This window comes from Calypte anna, chromosome 9 (genome assembly GCF_003957555.1).
Source record: "Calypte anna isolate BGI_N300 chromosome 9, bCalAnn1_v1.p, whole genome shotgun sequence".
In the NCBI taxonomy this organism is placed as follows: domain Eukaryota; kingdom Metazoa; phylum Chordata; class Aves; order Apodiformes; family Trochilidae; genus Calypte; species Calypte anna.
Window position 1 is genome coordinate 15,188,908 of NC_044255.1, and position 18,938 is coordinate 15,207,845.

Sequence of the window (18,938 nt, forward strand, 5' to 3'; positions counted from 1 at the left end):
CGCAACCCCATGTGTAAAAATTGGCCATAATGGGACTTGTCACTTCCGAACTCCCGGTCCAGCCATCACACTACAGGAAGGCTGATGCTGGCCACAGCATGGACCATCAGCTCTGATGGCAAAAATTAGTTCACATAAAAGAGTAAAATCCCTGACAGCCCCTGCATGGTGCAGAGCCTGATGTTAAAGCACTGCCTCATGGGAGCCCTGGGCTCCTGCAGCAATGGCAGACCTGGCTCCCAGGTCAGGGGACTTGTTTTTATTTTTGCTATTACACTAGATTTTCAAGTTTGTCCCAGGTTTCATAAAATGAGATGAAAACAAGAGGGGGAAAAAAATGAGCAGGAGAATAGAAGGAAGAAGGAGAGACCACTCCAGTGGCATGGCAGTGCCAGAGGGACGGGATCCAGCTTGCACTGAGGTGACGGCATCCAGCTTTCCCAGATGAAGACTGCGGTATCATAAAACAAACAAACAAACAAAAAAAACAGAAAAGAAAAAACAAAGCAACAAACAAAAAAGAAACAAACAAACAACAACAAAAGAAAGCCAAATAAAAAAAAAAAAAAACCAAAAAACACTTTCCACCAACATTTGAGGCAGAGCAGTTTTCAGCATTAGCCAAGAAAACATCAAGACAGTCCCACCTACAGCACCCCAGCAGCCAGGAGACACCCTGCTGGCTCTCAAAGCTGGAGTCACTGGGCAACAGCTGGGGACCAACCCATGAACAGGACCAGCCACATCACACCCATTTCTTTAAATGCACAAAGATGGATAGAAAAGAAAAGTGGCTAAGGAACAAAAGTCATCAGCACATCTATGCCAGGTCCCATGCTGGAGCAACTTTTCAGCAGCTTCCCATCGCTGCCAGCATCACTGCCTGCAATTTACGTGCCTGTAATCGACACCAGGATTGGATCCTGCCTTTTTAAGCACAGACTACCAGCCTCATGCTATTCACACTCAGTCTACTGGAAGTGGAAGATTTTCAAAACACCCTCATTGATTTTGTTTGTTTGTTTGTTTGTGGTTTTTCTTTATTTTGTTTCTTCTTCTTTCCCCCCCTGACATTTGTTGTCTGTCTTTCACCAAGGCTGAAGAGATCTCAAGCAAGAGGGAGGCAGTTTCACTTTCTCACCTGAATGCACCCCATCTTCTTGATAAAAGAAGGTTAATGACTTCCCTTTCAAGTTCTCAAGAAGTATCAGAGCCCCACAGAGCCCAAGTTTCAAATAATGGATAATGTTTTACAATTCTGAACAAAAAAAGTCATTTTTCCCCCACCCCCTGAGGAACAGCCATCCTCACCAGATAGCACTGGCAGAACACTGCCCTAAAATGCTTCCTGCATCTTAAGATGCTTGGTCAAGAAACAGACCAGCAGTGACCAAGAGCACAAAGGAACAGAGGAAAAGTGCTGTGCCCCAAGGCACAGGGGTCAGGAAGGCACCTGCCTCTCCCACTCCCAGCTCAGGGTCTCTACAACAGCCCACCTTTAGGATGAAATTTCCTAGGACAGAGATGTCCTTTATGTGCAAGTTCGTTCAAGCCTAAGGGCTTAAAAATGAAGTTCTATTATACAGGACTATGCTCTTTTAACCATTTTGGTTTTAAATGACCAAAATTTAAAGGCAAAGATCACCTTCTCCAAGGTTTGCTTGGCTATCACCACAACAAATCTGTTGGCACTGTGGCAGGCTCTCTTATCACTTTTAACACCATTTGTAAATGAAACTTAAAATTTAAAAACTATGTGACTACAGAGCCTTTGTGTTCCATGCTTCTTTTTTATCAAGTTTTGGCCAGACAAATTGAAAATAGGAACAAATACCTGGCACCTAACTGGGTTCCCCACTCCTGTGCCTACTCTGTCAGTCTTAGTACTTTTGAAAGTGTTATAATCCATTATTATGTTTTTAAAAAGCCCAACCAGCCACTAAATCTCACTGGTTTAGAAATGGTTGTGTCTCCTCTATCCCCTCATCTGCAAGAATGACCAAGCATTAGCTATCTTTCATTTTTATACCTTAATAGCAAACTGCCCCAGCCTTGGAACAAATACCTTCAGTCATATGAGCAACGAAGAGCCTCAAACACCTGTATTAAAAAAAATATAAATAAAATAGGCAGAAAAAAATTTCTCTCAGTAGCTGCTTTTCCTTCAAAACAGGTGGACTGAGAGGCCAAGGAATTACATTCCTTCAAAGCCAGGCAGACACCCAGGTTAACATGGAATTCAGCATAGACTGGAGCAGCCTCACTACCACTGGCCATTTTTCATTAAAGCATTTTTGTTTTAAGCAAATGCTGCTACCATCACAAATAGAAAAATAAAAAAACCCTAAGCATACTTTCCAAAACAAGAACTGAGTTGCAAGCTGACGCTTCCTGCAGAAAACTCTTTTGAGAAAGGAACCATTTAAAATAAATGCAGATAAAATATTCTGGAGGGATTCTGATGAGCTCCAATAACTGCTCTTACTACATTGCAAAAGTAGGAGGACGACAAACGCCTGTGGATATGTCCACTTGCTGAACAAGAAAGTGCCATTACTTTCATCATAGATGCTGACTGAGACATACCAAAAATACATTTAAAAGCTGGTATAGTTCCTAAATTACCCCAACTTCAGCTGGAAGCCAGGCTTCTCACTGAATTTGGCCCTTATCACAAGAGGAATTTTTAAAAAAAGCAGAAAAAAAAAAAAAAAGCTGAGGTAGTGTTTCAGGCCATGCTTAATGCTTTTCTTCCCTGTGACAGGGAAACTGCTCTGCCACCTCAGAGCCCCTGCTCCCAGGCTGGGATGGAGAGGGATGATGGCAAGGGTGCCCCATGCCACCACATGCATGCTGTCACCTTCACTCAGAGCCACCAGACCTCCACCACAGACTAAGCTGTTGTCCATCTTCTCCCCCAAAGGACACTGGGAGATCATTGTCAACACCCCTGGGGTGTGCAAGCCTCAACCTGGCACTAATAACTAGAAAAAAGGGGTCAGAGAAGTCTCCACAGAACACGCATCAGCACTGCAAGGGAAAGGAAAGGCCATCTTAATCCCCTGGCTGGGCAGGACCATGGGCAAGACAGCACAGTCCATCCTGCAGTGTAGCTGTCAAATGTCCATCTATCTCAGCACAGCAACCTGAGAATATGCCTGCAGGACTACACACAGCTCCAGGACTATTCCCCTGCATGTCAGGGAGGGACTTTTTCCTCCCTGAGGTGAGGGTGAAGGGGACAGAGGACACAAGAACTCATCCTGTTTGCCAGGCACTGGACCCCATATGTGCTCCCATCCTCCCAGCTGGAGCTTGGGCTTCAGTAAAGGGAAAACAGCAGAACTTAGACATTTCTCTATCACCTTGAAGGAGCTGTACAGACTTATAAAAGAATTCTGTGAATTATTTTCCCCTCACATGAGCTTAATTAATTGCCTGTAAAAGGGGGCTGTGTTTCATCACATAACTTCTTTCAGCACAATAAGTGCAAGCATTTTCACATCTTTCCTCTCCTTAAAAGTTTTCCATCCTTAAAAATGAGCAAGTCTTTATCCCCTGTGTGCCATTTCATCTCATCCTGGAAAGGAACATATGCTGGACTTGCTCTGCATTTGCTTTGGTATTTGGGTAGCATCAACAGTTACTATAAAACAGCACCCCTGGGCCAGTATGATACAGTTCACTTTGCATACCTGTTTTTCAGGGGAAAGAAAGAGGCTTTCGATTTCCAAAAAAGCAAAGCTAATGATTAAACATCCTCAGCACCCTTACTGGACCTCATCAGTATTTACAGGGAGTTCACATGCTTCTTCCCATCTACCTAGTGGTTTCTCAGTACAAAGTTTTCTTGGCTACTAATTTTCTGGGTTCTTGCAAAGAGTCTGCCTTATGGCATCCTCCACCCTGCTGCACATGAGCATTATGTTTTGGGAGAATTCATGCCTATTTGAAACATTAGCTACTGTGTGTGGGTACAACATCACACAGAAGGCACAAAACACTTGAGACCAAGAAAAGTACCTTCAACCTTCTTCCACCTCGATGGTGTGATTCACAGGAGCATCTAACAGCATAACACCACCATCACACCTGTCCTCACCTGCTCCTACCTTGCCATACTGAGTTTGTCAGAGGGAATTTTGTCACCAGCCTTGAAGCCAGCATTTATGTAATCAAGCCAAGTGTTTTTTGTTGGTTTTTGTTTTGTTTTTTTTTTACTCTGTGACAGGGGAAAAAGAGGGGAACTGCAGAAGCTTGAGACAAAGATCTTACCAGAACGTATTTTCAGACTTATTTGGCACAACATCAAGGAAGTCAATATCCAACATGCAAGCAACTAAGACCAGCTCCATATCAGCCATCAGCTAGGCTCAAGAAACTTTAGTGACTACAGTCAGGAAGTAAGAAGGAGGAAAGGAAAGAGGAAGACAGAATACCTGTCACAAGAGGTCAAGCCACCTGCCTGGTCACCACCCAAGAAGGAAACACTGAGTAAAATGAGAACTTTTATGAGCAACTGCAATGTCTCAGACAGCAGTGGCCATGCACAAGTCAACACCCACCCAGACTGACCACACAGCAGTGCATGAGATACCACACTTGGCCTTCAGCCTGGAAACAAGACACGCGTGGTAGGCTGCGTGGGAAGAGCTGGCAAGTGATGACTGTGGCCTGTCAAGTCTGCCAACCAGCACATTGCACACAAGCTCAGAGCAGCCCTGCATAAACCATGCACCTGTAACCACCATACATCTCATTACAATCCTAGAAACATTGCAGACTAAATCACTAGGCCTTTATCAATATTCAGAGAGACCAGATAAGGTCAAAAGAGCCATCATCCAGGAACAGAAGACAAGCACAGCAAGCTCAATGGGAAATTGACAGGACAAGAATGACTGCAGACACAGAGGAGCAAGGAAAGCTTGCTTTCTTCTTCTGGGGCTCTCAAAGACAACAAAACCTCTGACCTTTGATTAAACCACACTACTCCTGCTAAAAGAGGTGGCTTAGGGGCACAGGGACTCGATATGAAACTATTTATCTCAAGGTCATGGGTTCATACCCTCTTCTTTTTTCTTAGTCAATTAAAACAGTGGATTTGATCTGCATGAAAAAAAACCCCTGCCACTAAGGGCAGAGCCGGATGTTGCCACATGAAACAGGCAGATTCAGAAAGCACAGGTCCTTTGCTGCTCCTCACAAACCCTGCAGGCAAGCACAGCAACATTGGGAATGTTCCCTATGAAAAGTGAACACGAGTCACTTTTGCAACTAGGGCAGCAAAGCAGAAAAAGGGACTACAGACAAACAAGGCATGGCTGTTATTGCCAGCCCTCAACAGCAAGTTAAGGACATTCCTGGAAGGAGTATTATGGATGGAGCTGATCCTGCCCCAGTCTCCAAGTCTGGTGGTCTTAGGAGAACTTTTGTCCATCCTTGTAGCACTGCTTTGAGAGGAGGTACGTTCAGCTGCTGACTGCTGCCCAGCAGCTATTCCTCCTACACCAGTTGGTGTTCAGAGGCCAAAATCTCATGGTGGAGATAAGAAGCAAGACTGGAGATGTGCTTCTGTCTTTGCATGTACAGAGGAAATGGCAGCCATATGGCTCCAGCCCTTGCTGCCCAAGAGCTCAACCACTTCAGATCTTCAAGGTCTCAACAGTGGTGACATCAGAGAGTCTCTCCAAAGGAGCACTTGCATGGACACACAGGACCAGCTGAAGAGACTAGATCCCCTGCCCTCCTTCTGTGGAAGACCCAGCCCTGATGGTGACAGAAATGTGACAAACACAGAGGTTGAGCAAACAGGGAGAAGAGAAGACACTTTCCACTACATCACCAGGCCCAGAAGAATGCATGAATCAAAGTTAATGTTTATCTGAAACTACTTACTGATAGAAACCAAACCCTCTAGGAACTTCATCTGCTGCATTCAGGGTTCCTGGTACTGTGCACAGATAAAGTAAAAACCTTTTTTTGGTTCTGTTGGTTTTAGCTCATAAAAAGGAAAGATACACAGGGCATACATACCTTTGTCACCTTCAGTGACTTACCACAGAGAAAAAACACACTCCCCTCTCAATGCAGCTATTAGGTTTCATAAAATTCTTGGTAACTCCATGCTTTTTCTGTATTTTCCCTTCAGTCCAAAAGCAGAGAAAGGACTCAAGTACAAATTCTCAATGCACCAGAACTGAGCTGCTGGCCCTGTTGGGGCCATTCCATGCACCGTAGCCATTGCAAGGGTAATACAGCAAATGGATGGGTTTGGAAACAACCAGGAAGCAAGCAGAGCTGTCTTCATTCACTGAAGACAGTAATTATTTTAGAGAGGGCTACATATCCTTTTGGCTTTTAATTAGTGGCAAACCAAGTCAACCTCAGTTCATATGAGTGAGAAACTATTAGGGGCTATGGACCTGCAGCCAAGGCAAACAAATCTGTGCTGGTCCTTCACCCTCAGAATAACTTCTGATTGTCAAGCACAGTTACCAGGGAAATGAATAGCTTCTTCTGCAAGCTCTCCACTCAATTAAGCTAATGCAGACAAAAAGGCCAGGCAGTCACAGCAGGCAGAATGGCACAAGTCAGATGCACACATTTGGCACATGTGGAGCAAACCCATCAAGTTCAGAGTTATGAAGGAGAGAAGAAACAAGTCACAGCCTCTGTCATAGCAGAAGACACCCAAAGCTTCTTCTTGGGATGAAGAGTGGCAAAAACTGGCAGGGTCTGTGACCGGAGAAGACTTCAGGAAACTTCAGGTCAGAAGACAGAAGCACAGCAGGTATCCTGAGCTGTGATTGATATTTAAGAGAGACTGATAAAGATCTGAGTGAGGAAACACCTAAGGAAAGTCCTTGATGCATTAATAATCCAGAACTATCCTCTCACTGGTCCTCCTCCACTCAGCAGCCTTACAATTACAGCTCTGCCCCTAGAATCATGACAGCATCAATCCAGAGCACAAAACAGAGGCTGGGAGAATAATAAGTGGCCCTTCTTGCAAGAAAAGCTGAGAGCTTAAAGTATCCTAAGCACCTTTCAAAGAACCCAGAAAACAAACATTCAGATGCAGCAAGAGCTCCTTTTTGTTCCCAGCTGCTCTTTGCAGACTGTCTGTTGGGACACTAATGATCCATGAGAAGGGGATAGATTCCCTGATTCTAACTCTACCCTTGTGCAGCTGAATTTCAATAAGCAGATGAACCCTGGAAACTACAGTGACATATAGAAGCCTTCCTGTGTGTACAGCATCATTTTCTCTTTGGAAAGTTAGCCAAACAACCTTTCTTTCTAAGGGAAAGCAAAATGTCAGGCAGCTTCTGGCCCATGCAACACCAAGCAAACATCTCCTGATTAAAAGATCTGCAGTATTCTCATTATCTGAGACCTCTGAATACTCCACAGAAGCAAAGTCATTGCAGTAGAGTTCCCCTGTCCTCAGTGTGTTAGCTCTGCCAGGCAGCTGGGGCTGCACTTCATGGTGGGATGGAGCAGTGTGAATTGCAAGCCTCAGAGTCCAGAGACAACTCCAGAATAAACTGCTTCTTCAGGAACATGCAGCCATGTAGCTTGTTCGACCTCAAAGGAATCATGGATCTTGCACCTACATGTTCACGTGTAGAGGGAGGTAAGCAAAGGATTTGGGCCAGGAAGGAACATCATGCCTTCACACACCCCCACCACAGAGCTGGGCACACCAACATACAGGCAAAGACAAAATCCATGGGTCCCTCCTTTCAGCTGGATTTTAATCAGGTGCAAGTGTGCACACACACGGCTAAATCCCATTCCCTCTCAAAAGCTGAAGTTATGACTTTGATTTCAGTGGAAACCCAGCCTGGCCTTCACATAGCTGCAGGCAGCACAAGCTGCTGTGGTCAGAGCAGCCCAACCTAGAGGCAGCAGGTGCTCTGCAATGCTGCACCCACACAGCCACAAACACACCCCAGCTCACATGGGCTCTTTTAGCAGGTGTTATTTGAATGCTGGGCACTTCTCTAGCAAAGTGTAATGATATTTAACTTCCCTTGTGGGCTCAGAAGGCTGCCAAACATCTGTTAGGATTAGTTGGTTCATGTTTGTGAAGTGCACACAAATGCTATCATAAGGAAGGGGCTGACCTACTTCTGGATGTGAACACTGGACTGAGACCCAAACCCACATAATACACATATGGCTGGATCTCCCCTGCCAGGTTTTACTGTGTGAAGCTGGGATGGAGGCACAAGGCACCACATTTATCCCACAGCCCACTTTTGGTCACTGCTAATTTAAGTCATACTGCTCCTCTCCTTCACTTTACCCCAATCCAATTGCACAACTGAATTTTGTTAACAAGCTGGACCTTGTTAACAAGGTTAACCCTTGTTAACCCTTCCAGAAGCCCCCATGGGTTGCCCTGTATAGGAGAAACCCAACTTCTCTCAAGCTTTCATCCCACTTCCTGGAGTCTCACCAGGGCTGCAGATCAGTCTCAGCCCTCAGCTCTTCAGCTTCTTCCAGAGGCCAAGCTGCCACCCAAGCTCCTCATGGCAAGCAACTCTGCATCAAATGGCACCTTTCCCTTAGGTGTCCCTCCCTCCTACAGAATCCTCCCGTGAATAAGGGCTGAGGAATGAGAAGTGAGCCTGCACAGCTCAGAAACCAAGGTGACAAGCAGCCATGAGGAAGAGGAGCTACCCAGGAAGGATGGGGAAGAGCCCAAGTAGGTTTCAGATGGAATCAAGCACATTTGTTAAAGGGATTATAGGTGACAATGGCTTGTGATGGCAGGGTCATGGGAGCCATATGTTCTTGTGACAAAAAAATGTTATCCATAGGATATAGAAGCAAAAGGCAAAGCAAAGCACAAATGTAAGTCCAAAAGCACACCAAGACCATACCCAGAATTACTCATGTTTTTCATTAGATGAACAGACCTTGTCTTGTTCTAGAGATCCAGAGCATCTGGAATCACTTCCGTTACAGGTCTAGCAGGATGTGCACAACTAAAACACACAGAAAATATTCCTGCCCTAGCAGATGTATCCACCAAGACAGTTGGACTAAACGACATGATCCAGTGTGGGACTTCATGATAATACACAGCTGCTTCTGTACATCCAGTTCTACCCATGAAATTGGGCACACCCTTAATCAGGTATGAATCAACTCATTTCAGACATGAGAAACTTAAGTGCTGTTGCAGAAACCCAAGGGTTGCTTGTGCCTCAATGCACTTCACCTTCAAGAAATGGGGAGTAGCCAACACAGATAGACAGCTGCCCTGAACACAAAGCTGGTACAGATCACTTTCACTAAGACTTCCTGCACATAATGCCACCAGATAGGAGCTAAAATACCACCTAACTAGGAGTGCAAATGCATATTGACCAGAGATCTGGGCTATGGCTTTCAGGGAACTCCAGCAGGTATAGAACCAGGGTGGTGTGAGTAGGTGTATGGCACCCCAGTAAGCTGACTGACTATACACAAGGTAGGCCACTACCAGCACAGATGATCATTGCAACACACCAGAGGTGCATGAGTCCTCTATTTTTCACTCCAGGATACACCACAGCAATTCAACACACCAGGCAGTACCAAGGTGAGGTGATACCAACCCCTCTGCCTTGCACCCTCAGAGTGATCTGACAATAACCTGTAAAAACAGTGACCACCAAACACTGCACACAGGTCACAGAATAACTTAGAAACAAACCCACCCTACCAGGATCCTTACGTGCAGCAAGGCAATGAGCTGTGCTCTCATAGCTCCTTCTCCTCCACACACCCTGAGTTCACAGCTCTCCCACACAGCAGAGTGAAACACACTGTGCCAAGCCATGGAAGGAGGTTCACAGTCACTCCGTAGGCTGTGACCCTTTCACTTGGAGCCTTGGAGTACTGGTGTGGGTGGAGTGCCTCAAAAATACAGGCTCATTTATATTGTTTTAGTTCACCTGCTGCTCTGGCCCCATTCCCAAATCTCAAATGCAAACAGAGACTCTCCAAGACATACTAGGTGCTAAGAACACCACACACATTCATTCTCCCAACAACACAGAGGTCCAACTCATTATTCCTAATTTTCAAAATATGCTTTTGCCCCAAAATTTGTCACTTAATGTCATTGATGGAGTGGTTCGCAACTTGTCTGCTTTGCTTACAGTATGATCCCTTGCACCATGCAAGGCTGACCCTTCATTGCAGTGAGGGTATGGCTATCTGCCAGCACGTTCAGAAGAAAAGAAGCCAGCCATCTCACTAGATAACTTCAATGCTTTTGCCCATTGTTTCTTCCTCATCTGTCTGCCCTGGAAGGAAATCAAGGTTTGGGTAGAGGATAGTGCTTAAAAATTTGCTTATCTTGAGGCACACAAGCAGCTGCAGAGAGTTCAGCTGGATTACTCATTCAGTTGAATTTCAAACTTACAAAGTGGAAGGTTCACCAAGCCCTCCTTAAATGGCAAAGATGCAATGCTGTGTTTTTGAAGCTCAGCTCTCTGTATCCCAAGGAATCTGAGAAAGAAATGGATTCTGTGAAAAAGCACAAAAGTGGAACTGTGCTAGGGAAAGCATAATTCTCATTCTCCCCCAGAAATAGCCTACAGGATCAGAAGTGATAGGGAACCTTTAAAGGAAGTTTAAAGTATCCTAAAAAAAGTGCCTGTCTTATTGTACACAGGAGAACCAGCCACTGAGGAAGCATTCAGTAGATGATGTCCCTATTACCCTTATTCTGCTCCTTGAAATATGTTTGTGCACATGAATACTACCTGGACCTTAACCATTTTTGTGGCTCATTTCTGGACCTTACCACCACTGCAATTCAGATTCAAAAGTGTTAAGCTGCCCTGGTTTCTTAATGTCAGAGGCAAAGACCAACTTGTATACTAACCTAGACATTTCAATACCCTGGTAAGGTAAGTACAGGCCTTGCCTCCCAGTCAAGTATGATGATAATAATGCATAAGAGGCAGGTAAGAGTGGAAAAGATGGGGGAGATGGACTGTAAAGATAGGCATAACTGCAATAAGCAGGTCAGAGTAAACTCCAGAATTAGTGGAAAGGATGCTAACTTCAGTCTGTAATTACAAACATTTCTTTTCAATCATTTCTGTTTGATTATCAGGACTGCAAAGTAAAAAGCACAACCATGCTCTAAATGGCTTGTATTCTCCCACACTTCAGTGCCAGACCTCACTCTTAAAGACTCAATGTCCCATCAGTAAAATGGCAAGAATAATTCTCCCTCACCTCAGGAAGGCACTACAGAAATAGTCAACCCAACTTGCAAAGCACTCCAAAGAAAGAGTTAAGAGCACTCCAAAAAAGCACACAAGGAAATTAGTAATTCTGCATTCAGTCCTCAGTTTGAACAGTAAATAGTAAATAAGGCTTGGGGCCTCACAGGGCACAAAAAGAAAAGAAACTTAATAGCTGCTCATTAAGTATCACCTTCCACTTGGGCACAAAAAGTAGGTGCCCTGGCAGTTAGGTGGCTGTATCACAATACCTGCTTGCAGTGGAAGCCAAATTAAGGTTTCATCAATAACCTTCATTCTGGCATTTCATAGCTCTGGAGAACTTGGACTCTACAATTTTAATACTCTTCTTCTAACCAAGTGCATTGCTTGTAATTAACTACAGGACTGCCACGTGGCTGACACAAGAACTATCCGGTTCTCTTGGGAAATCCAATGTGAAGGCTTGTCTTGGCCACAGGAATAGCTTGAGGTGTCTCTCAGTGTTTGCACAATCCCATGAAAAGCAAATCAAGTCCCTACCTCAAGTGATGAGGTGTGTTAAATTCAAGCCAGCTGATTTCTTTTAGGCCTGACCTGAAACAGGAACACAGCTGACACCCGGGTGAGGGAGGCAGGGGAGATGCAGCAGTTGGAGTAACAACCATTTATCTGCTGCTAATCCAGTCACTCTCCCAACACAGTCATTGCATGCCACACACTGTCTGGGAGACTCCTTGCTTTCATTCAAGCTTGCCTCATTAAGCAGAGTAATTCAAGTCTGTTAAAAGTGAGGTAATAAACTGCTGAAACAGCAAGAGCTCCTCAGGGTACATGAACACAGCACATTGAAGATGCACACACATGTTACTGAAATATAAACCACCACAGCTGGGGTACAACAAACACAGGAACTGCAGCAAGACCACCTGCAAGTCACCTGTGAAGCTCAAGTTACTCTTCCAAAAAGAAAGCCTCATCACCAACCTCCATTTCATGTAGCCTTTCACATAGTCTGTCACAGCCTCCTCCATCCCTCCTGCCTGCCTTCACCCAGCTGGCCAGGCTGCTCCCATAACAAAGCAGCTGGGTCCTCAGCATCACCTGCCTGAGGGTCTCCAGCTAGAGAAAAGAGTAGGAGCAGAGGGAGGACACAACTGCAGCTCCCCACAGTGACATCCACTGAACTAAAATAAAGGGGAGGAGGGGTGGGAAGTTACAAATTGATGAATAAACAAGACTTGACTCTGCAATTTGGAGCTAACAAGGTAGTTTACTGAACGTTCATTAAATCCTCAGTGCCTGTTACCAGCTGTGAGATCAACTTATTTTTAAATTAAATCAGCACTAAATGCTTGGATGAACTTCTATTTAATTTCACCCAGTGAGTGAAGTATGTGGGGCTTTTAATAGACATTAAACAAGATAGTTATGGCAAGTTAGTTGATATTTTATTACCTAAAGATCATGGCCACATTAAGACTCACTAACTATTGTACGGCGACACAATCATCCAAGATTTGGTGAGGTTTGCCTGCCCTGAAGCATCAGTGGGCACCAGGAGCAGGGGGAAGAGAAAAGCTACATGTTGAATGGCACAATCATAGATGATGCTCAAGACCATAAGCCCACTTAGACAAAAAAATAGGATTCCTCCCAGACAGTTCAAGAAACTCCAAAGAGGGACTCTCACACAGACACAAAGCTGTCATAAATCAGAGACCATTAAACATCCTAGCCCTAACAAAGCAATTTATGGGGGTACTGAGGAATTGCTCTAAAATGAGGTTCCGTTATGGCATCGAGGGCAACAGAAAACATCCTCTCTAACAGCCTGCAACACTCTTGTCTTTCTCTAAGAAAAGGTTATCAGCAGCCCACAACTTCACCAATGTTTGTTTTACTTTCCTGAGCATATTGCTACCATTTGGGAGTACTTCTGAGCAACTCACATGTGTGTCACTGTCACCCACAGATCCCAACAACAGATACTGACAGTCTAAAACGACAGAGACTTGCTGACAACTACTTAAAAGCTATCATTTTCATGCCAGCTCTTGGGTTTGCTCAGGATGTGATCAAAACCAGCTCTTTGAGGTGAAAGAAGAATCACCACTGAGGTGTCTCTACCAGTAACCTTAATCACAACAATTGTGGGTAGCAGGCTGTCAGTTTTTTCACATCTGGATTGGAAAAATTGCAAGACCTCCCTGCCCTGCCATGCCTAGAAGCAGGAGAAACAGAAAGTGCCAAATCCTGCACCCCGCTAACCCCAGTTTCTTGGGCACAAGATCTCAAAAACTTTTTAAACTTTGTGGCATTTTTCTGGTCTGTGGTTTTCAGTTCGATTTGTTGTTTTCTTTCCTCTATTTGTTTCTACTTTACAAAGCTTCCCAAACTAAAAAGTGGAAAATGGAGCTCTTCAGGGTTCACTTATGCCGTCTTCTAGCATCCCAATGCACTCGTGAAAGATGATTACATCTTCCCTCCAGTTCCTCCTCTGGCACCACTGTTCATAAAGTTATTTCAAGTCCTGTATTTTCCTACACATAACCCACACTCTTTAAAGGTACTGTTCCTTGTGAATCTGTCCCTCAGATAACCCACAACCTTAGATAAGCTATGGTTTCTGTCTTCCCCACTCCTGCCTGATTTTTAAGCATGTCTGTAGTCCCAGTAAGCTCTCTAGCTTTTAGCAGAATTACCCTACTACAAGAGCAAAGGCAATGGGAGATGATGAAGCTACGAGGGTAAGAAAGCAGCTACACATGACTGAAAGCAGGCAAGAGCATTGCTGTCTCACTCACACATGCACAGAGCAAACACAGGTGCTGAATCCCAGACCTCTTGTGTCACACAGCCTTAGTATTCATACTGCTTCCCTAAAGGCTTCTCTCCATCAAAATAATAATGTACCTAAAAAACACAGATGGACCTAACAGGAATACATATTTCTTTGTCATTCCAGTGCCATTTATAAAACCTCATCATGCATCAGTAGGGCCATTCCTCCACCCGAGAGATTACCAGGGCTGCCACATACCACACAAGGAAGAGAGTGGGTGAGAAGGCAAAGGTGAAACCCAGTGTGGGCTGGGGCCAGCTGGAGCAGAAGGTGTGGGTGCTGCCCAGAGCCACATCAGGGCTGAAGAGTTTATGAGAAAGGCAGAGCTGTCAGAGCCAGGCTGCCAGAATCTTGAAGAGGAACAAAGTGTCACTGAGAATGTATTGCTCACATAACCATGATGGTTAAAGGACTAGAGAAACCACTGTGGGCACCCTGAGGGTTTATGTTTCCACAGATGCACAGAAACTGTCTTCTTGCAAACCATTTGTCATCCACCCAAGCTTTTCTCCAGCTAGAGCCAGTGGAAGATGTTTCAGAGAAACCTGCATGAAACCGTCTCTTCTTTCCAATCAGATGTTTACAATGTAAGAGCCATCACCATGAGCTGATATAACAACATACCTGACATTCATAAAATTGTCCTATTTCTTTACCAGATTTAGCTAAATTCTTGCCCTTAGCAATGTTCTGCATTATAAATGCCACCATTTAGTTACATGAAAAAGCACTTAATTTTATTAATTTTCACTATGGCCTGCGTTGGTACATAGGAACAGAGATCCCTTTTCCACTCACTGTGACACCTTTCTAACAGGTATACTTTAGGTAGCAGAAATCTCAAAACTACTGATCAAACTCCCTCTGCTTTTCCAGCTCCCCACCATTTTTACTATCCTCCCCAAAACCATATGCACCAGGCTTGTTTTATAAGTCACCTAAGGTTTATAGTCAGGCATTCTAAATGTGAATACAAGAAGTGATTTTAACAAACAAGGCTTCAAAACAGGTTTCAAAATCGAGTGTGCCTCCACTCTGATCATGAACTCCTACACCATAATTTGTACTATGAGTTTTAATTAAAAATACATACTGATTATAATTTTCTGTATTTAAATTCACTCCAGCTCCACTGAGGCTAACACTGTCAGGTACCTTGCAAAACTGAGTAGTCTAGCTCTAGATTTTGACCCCCAAACATCCTAGAGAAACAAGTGCCTTGGCAAGGGATACACACCTGAATCTGCACTTTCATTATTTAAAAACTTGCATTACACTGCACCTGGCCCTGATTCTGTTAGGACAGAGGCCATTACCTCTCAGTAATGCAGGACAGCTGAAGATAATATTCAGAGGAACACAACCTGGGACATCCAATGTGCTATGGAAGATGAAGCGGCTAAACTGAACAGGAACCTGGGCTTTTCTGTACCCTAACTATGACTTCCAGGATACAGGATCTGAAATCCATCCCTGGCCCACCACTCTAGAGGTTTCACTAGGGCACATCACAGACAATATCACTAAACACTTTTTTCAATGCCATTTACCCAGGTGACATATGGGTGGCATAATATGTGGCATACATGGGCCACATATTCCTGGCTGGAACTTCTGGATGGCAAGACTGCTGGCAACACAGGACACATGAATGGCCAGTATGCTCATAGCCTCCACACAAAGCACGAAGTCTGGGACTGACTTTTGGAAAGTTAAAAATCACTCAAGTGCCCACTCTGTGCACAAGGAGCACATTTTCACAGTCCAATCACACACTACCTACCCACTGCCTAGCAGGGAAAAACCCTTCAACACAGGCTAGACAACCGAAAGAAGGGAATAACAGAACTAATAAACTTAAAAGTGATACTATAAAAGGTCATGAGGTGGGCAAGGGGAGACAACGGGCAGAGAGAAGTTTTAAACAGTACAGCTTTATCCTCAGATAGAAGTATTTCCCAAGGGAAATTCCATATTCCAATGTATTCTTCAGCCTTGCCTTGGCCAGTCCTACTGCAGCAAGGGTGGTGATAACCAGAAAGTCCCTCACATCCCCAAAACTGTGCTGATGCACAGCAAGCTCAGCTACACACAGGACAGCAACTAACATTTTCCAGTATGAACATGGTTGGGAATGTATCGATGATCCAATTTTCTTGCCTTCCTAATGTCCCATACCTGTAATTACATGGTGAGGCAACACTTGCTGTATTTCCCAGTTCCCAGACATCCAGGGACTCCCCCACTTTCTCTCACATCCTACCCTAGAAATCATTCCTGGAAGGTGTAAGTACAAATTCTATAGGTAAATGAGTCCAAGGAAGGAAAGGAAGTCTCAAATCTAGAGTGTTTCAAATAAATTTAAGACTTCCATGCAAGACCTGGCACTTCACACGGGTTAAAACCACTTTCCCCACTGTGGCCAAGGTGCTGTGGATGACTAGGAAGACATATCATCAAGCTTGACAGTTTGCAGAAAACTCTTGAAACTTTGTATCAATTGCCTAGTAAGATAGAAAGATACCAAACAGGAACTCAGCCCCGAAAAGCCTAACAACTGGGCCAAAAGGCAAACTCGTACAGGCATAAAAAAACAACAAAAAATCAAAACAAAATAGCTCGTTTGCTTCACCAACAGGACTAAATGGCACCTCGAGGTACAGAGGCCAGAGCAATTACAGCATGAGTTTCTCCATCAACACCTCCTACTCCGGAGTACTGCCTTCTCCCCAGCACAGCTCCAGGGCTTGAAGAGTGTTCCTGAACAATGGCGGGAATAAGATTTGCATGTCCAAAAGATGAGGGTAAGAGAAGGGGGAGGAAACAAACAAACAAAAAAAAAGTCGAGGGTGACGTGAGGTTGTGGGAAACTTTTATGTCCTTACCTGCTGGGGAAGTGTGGGCCTCCCCTAGCGTATAAAAAGCTGGCAGGGCTTTATTCAACTTATTTACTACCAAGCCCTGGCGGGGGGTCGGCCAGCGCAAGGCGGGTGATGGGGCAGCGCTGCGGCCCCCACCGGGCCAGGTGCACCTGCGGCCGGCAGCACCCGAGCCTCGGCCGCCCGGGGGGGACCCCGGCCCGCGGGCAGCCCCCGCCCGGTGCGGAGGGAGAGGAGGTGCAGCCGAACCGATGAAGTACCTGGGAAGTTTGCTCCCGCCCCACACCCGAGAGCTGCCCCCGCCCCGCCGCCGAGTTCGCACCGGGCCGGGCCGTGTGCCCCCTCCCCTCCCCCCTGCCCCCGCCCCAGGCGGCCTGGGGGCCCGGGTGGAGGGAGGAGCCAAGCGCGGCCCCCCCGGGAGGCCGGCAGCGCTCCCAGCCCCGGCCGGGGGCTCCAGCTGTTGCACAGCTGCCTCGGCGGGCGGAGAGGGGGGAGAGGAAGGGGGCAAGTTATTATCTGCAACAATACCTCGGGGGGAGGAGGCAGCGGAGGCGAGAGCGGCGGCGGCGGCGGCGGGAGGAGGCGGCGGGGGGGGGGGGAGGGTGGGACCGGGGGCGGGGACGAGGCCGCAGCCGATGCCGCCCCGCCGCGCCCGCCCCTCGGTCACACCGCCGGCCCCTTCCGCCCGCCGCCCCATTCCGCGATCTGCGCCGCTGCCCGGCCGTGTCCCCCGGGCAGCCCCTCCCGCGCTCCCTGCTTCTATGTCCATACCCCGCTGCATCCCCCCCGGCCAGCCCCTCCTGCGCACCGCCCTCCACATCCCTCCTTCCGCTCCTTCCAACCCCTCCCGCGCCCCTCAGCATCACCCCGGCCGCGGCCCTCTCGCATCCCTCCCTCCCGCCTTTCCGTTCCCCTCTTGGCCCTTACCTCCTGTCGGGCTGAGGAAGGGGGGGGCAGCCCCGAGCTCGGCGGGACGCCCCTAAAACAAAAAGCGAAAGCGGCGGCCGCTGCCTCCCACCCCGCCGGGCTGCCGCGCTCTGCCGGGGGCTGACGTCAAGGGCCCAAATTCCTGCCTTTCCCTGCAGGCAGATTTGTCCATGTAAGGGCTGGGGCCCGGGCAGCGGAGAAGGAGGGGGCTGCACTGCGCTACGGGGGCTGAGGGGGGCAACTACCGGTACCTCGGGGATGGGGGCAATGGAGCTGGAGGCAGCCCCGACCCTGCAAGCATCACCCTCCTGCCCTGCAGCCTCGGGTGTTAGGGCTCGAAATGCGCACCAGTATTCAACTTTTCATAGAGATGTTTTCTCCAGGGCTTCCTATGGTTTTTAGGTGCTTTTCCAACTAACTTTTCTCTGTTCTGGCCCAAAAGCGGCTCATACAAAAAGGGGGGGTGGGAAGGCGGCGGAGGGGGGAGGGAGGAAAGCGAGAGGTGAGAGATGCTTGGAGCTAGAAAGGAGATTCTATAAACCTGTTGAGCATACTAAGGACAGGGAGAAGGGAAGCTGTGCTTTCTGGTCACTTTTTCTTTAATTGTTTTGTGACTGTTCATAAGGACTGCAATTATAATTATTTGGATTTTGAATGTGATTATTTTTACAACAGAACATTACCCTTTAAGTAGATGTTGGTTATCTGCATGTGCCCTGAAGAGAAGGGGAAGACAGAAGGGTTACAGTGCATTCAGGTCGTGGAGGAAAGAGTTGCCAAACCTTACTCATTTGGAAGAGATGCCTGGATGAGTTTTTAAGCACTTAAAACGTATTTCATTTTGACAATAAAGGGCTTTGCTGTGCACTTTCAGAAGATGTTTACAGTCTTATCCCATTACCAGCTTTAATGTCCACAGTCACTTCTTGACAGCCCCAGGAGGGAAAGTTTGCTCATAAAGACCCAAAAAAGGACATTAAGTGCCTAAAAGACTCAAGGAGCTGGAGCAAAGATTTGTGATCCAGTTTCCCTCCCCCTTCAGTTGCTGCC

The 18,938-nt window shown here is 46.3% G+C and overlaps 1 protein-coding gene across 6 annotated transcripts in view; it reads right to left on the reverse strand.

Annotated features, from left to right (window-relative positions):
- The window catches only part of LPP (LIM domain containing preferred translocation partner in lipoma), a 320,606-nt gene extending 302,605 nt beyond the window's left edge, over positions 1 to 18,001 (reverse strand). For 4 of the 6 annotated variants that reach the window (XM_030456339.1, XM_030456336.1, XM_030456338.1 and 1 more), the window contains exon 1: positions 17,490 to 17,546. The gene's annotated coding sequence lies outside the window, so the exon portion shown is untranslated. Of the gene's footprint in view, positions 1 to 17,489; positions 17,547 to 17,888 lie in introns of those variants that run through there. The other 2 variants (XM_030456340.1, XM_030456341.1) reach the window with 2 other exon arrangements.
- Positions 18,002 to 18,938: the final 937 nt, after the last annotated feature.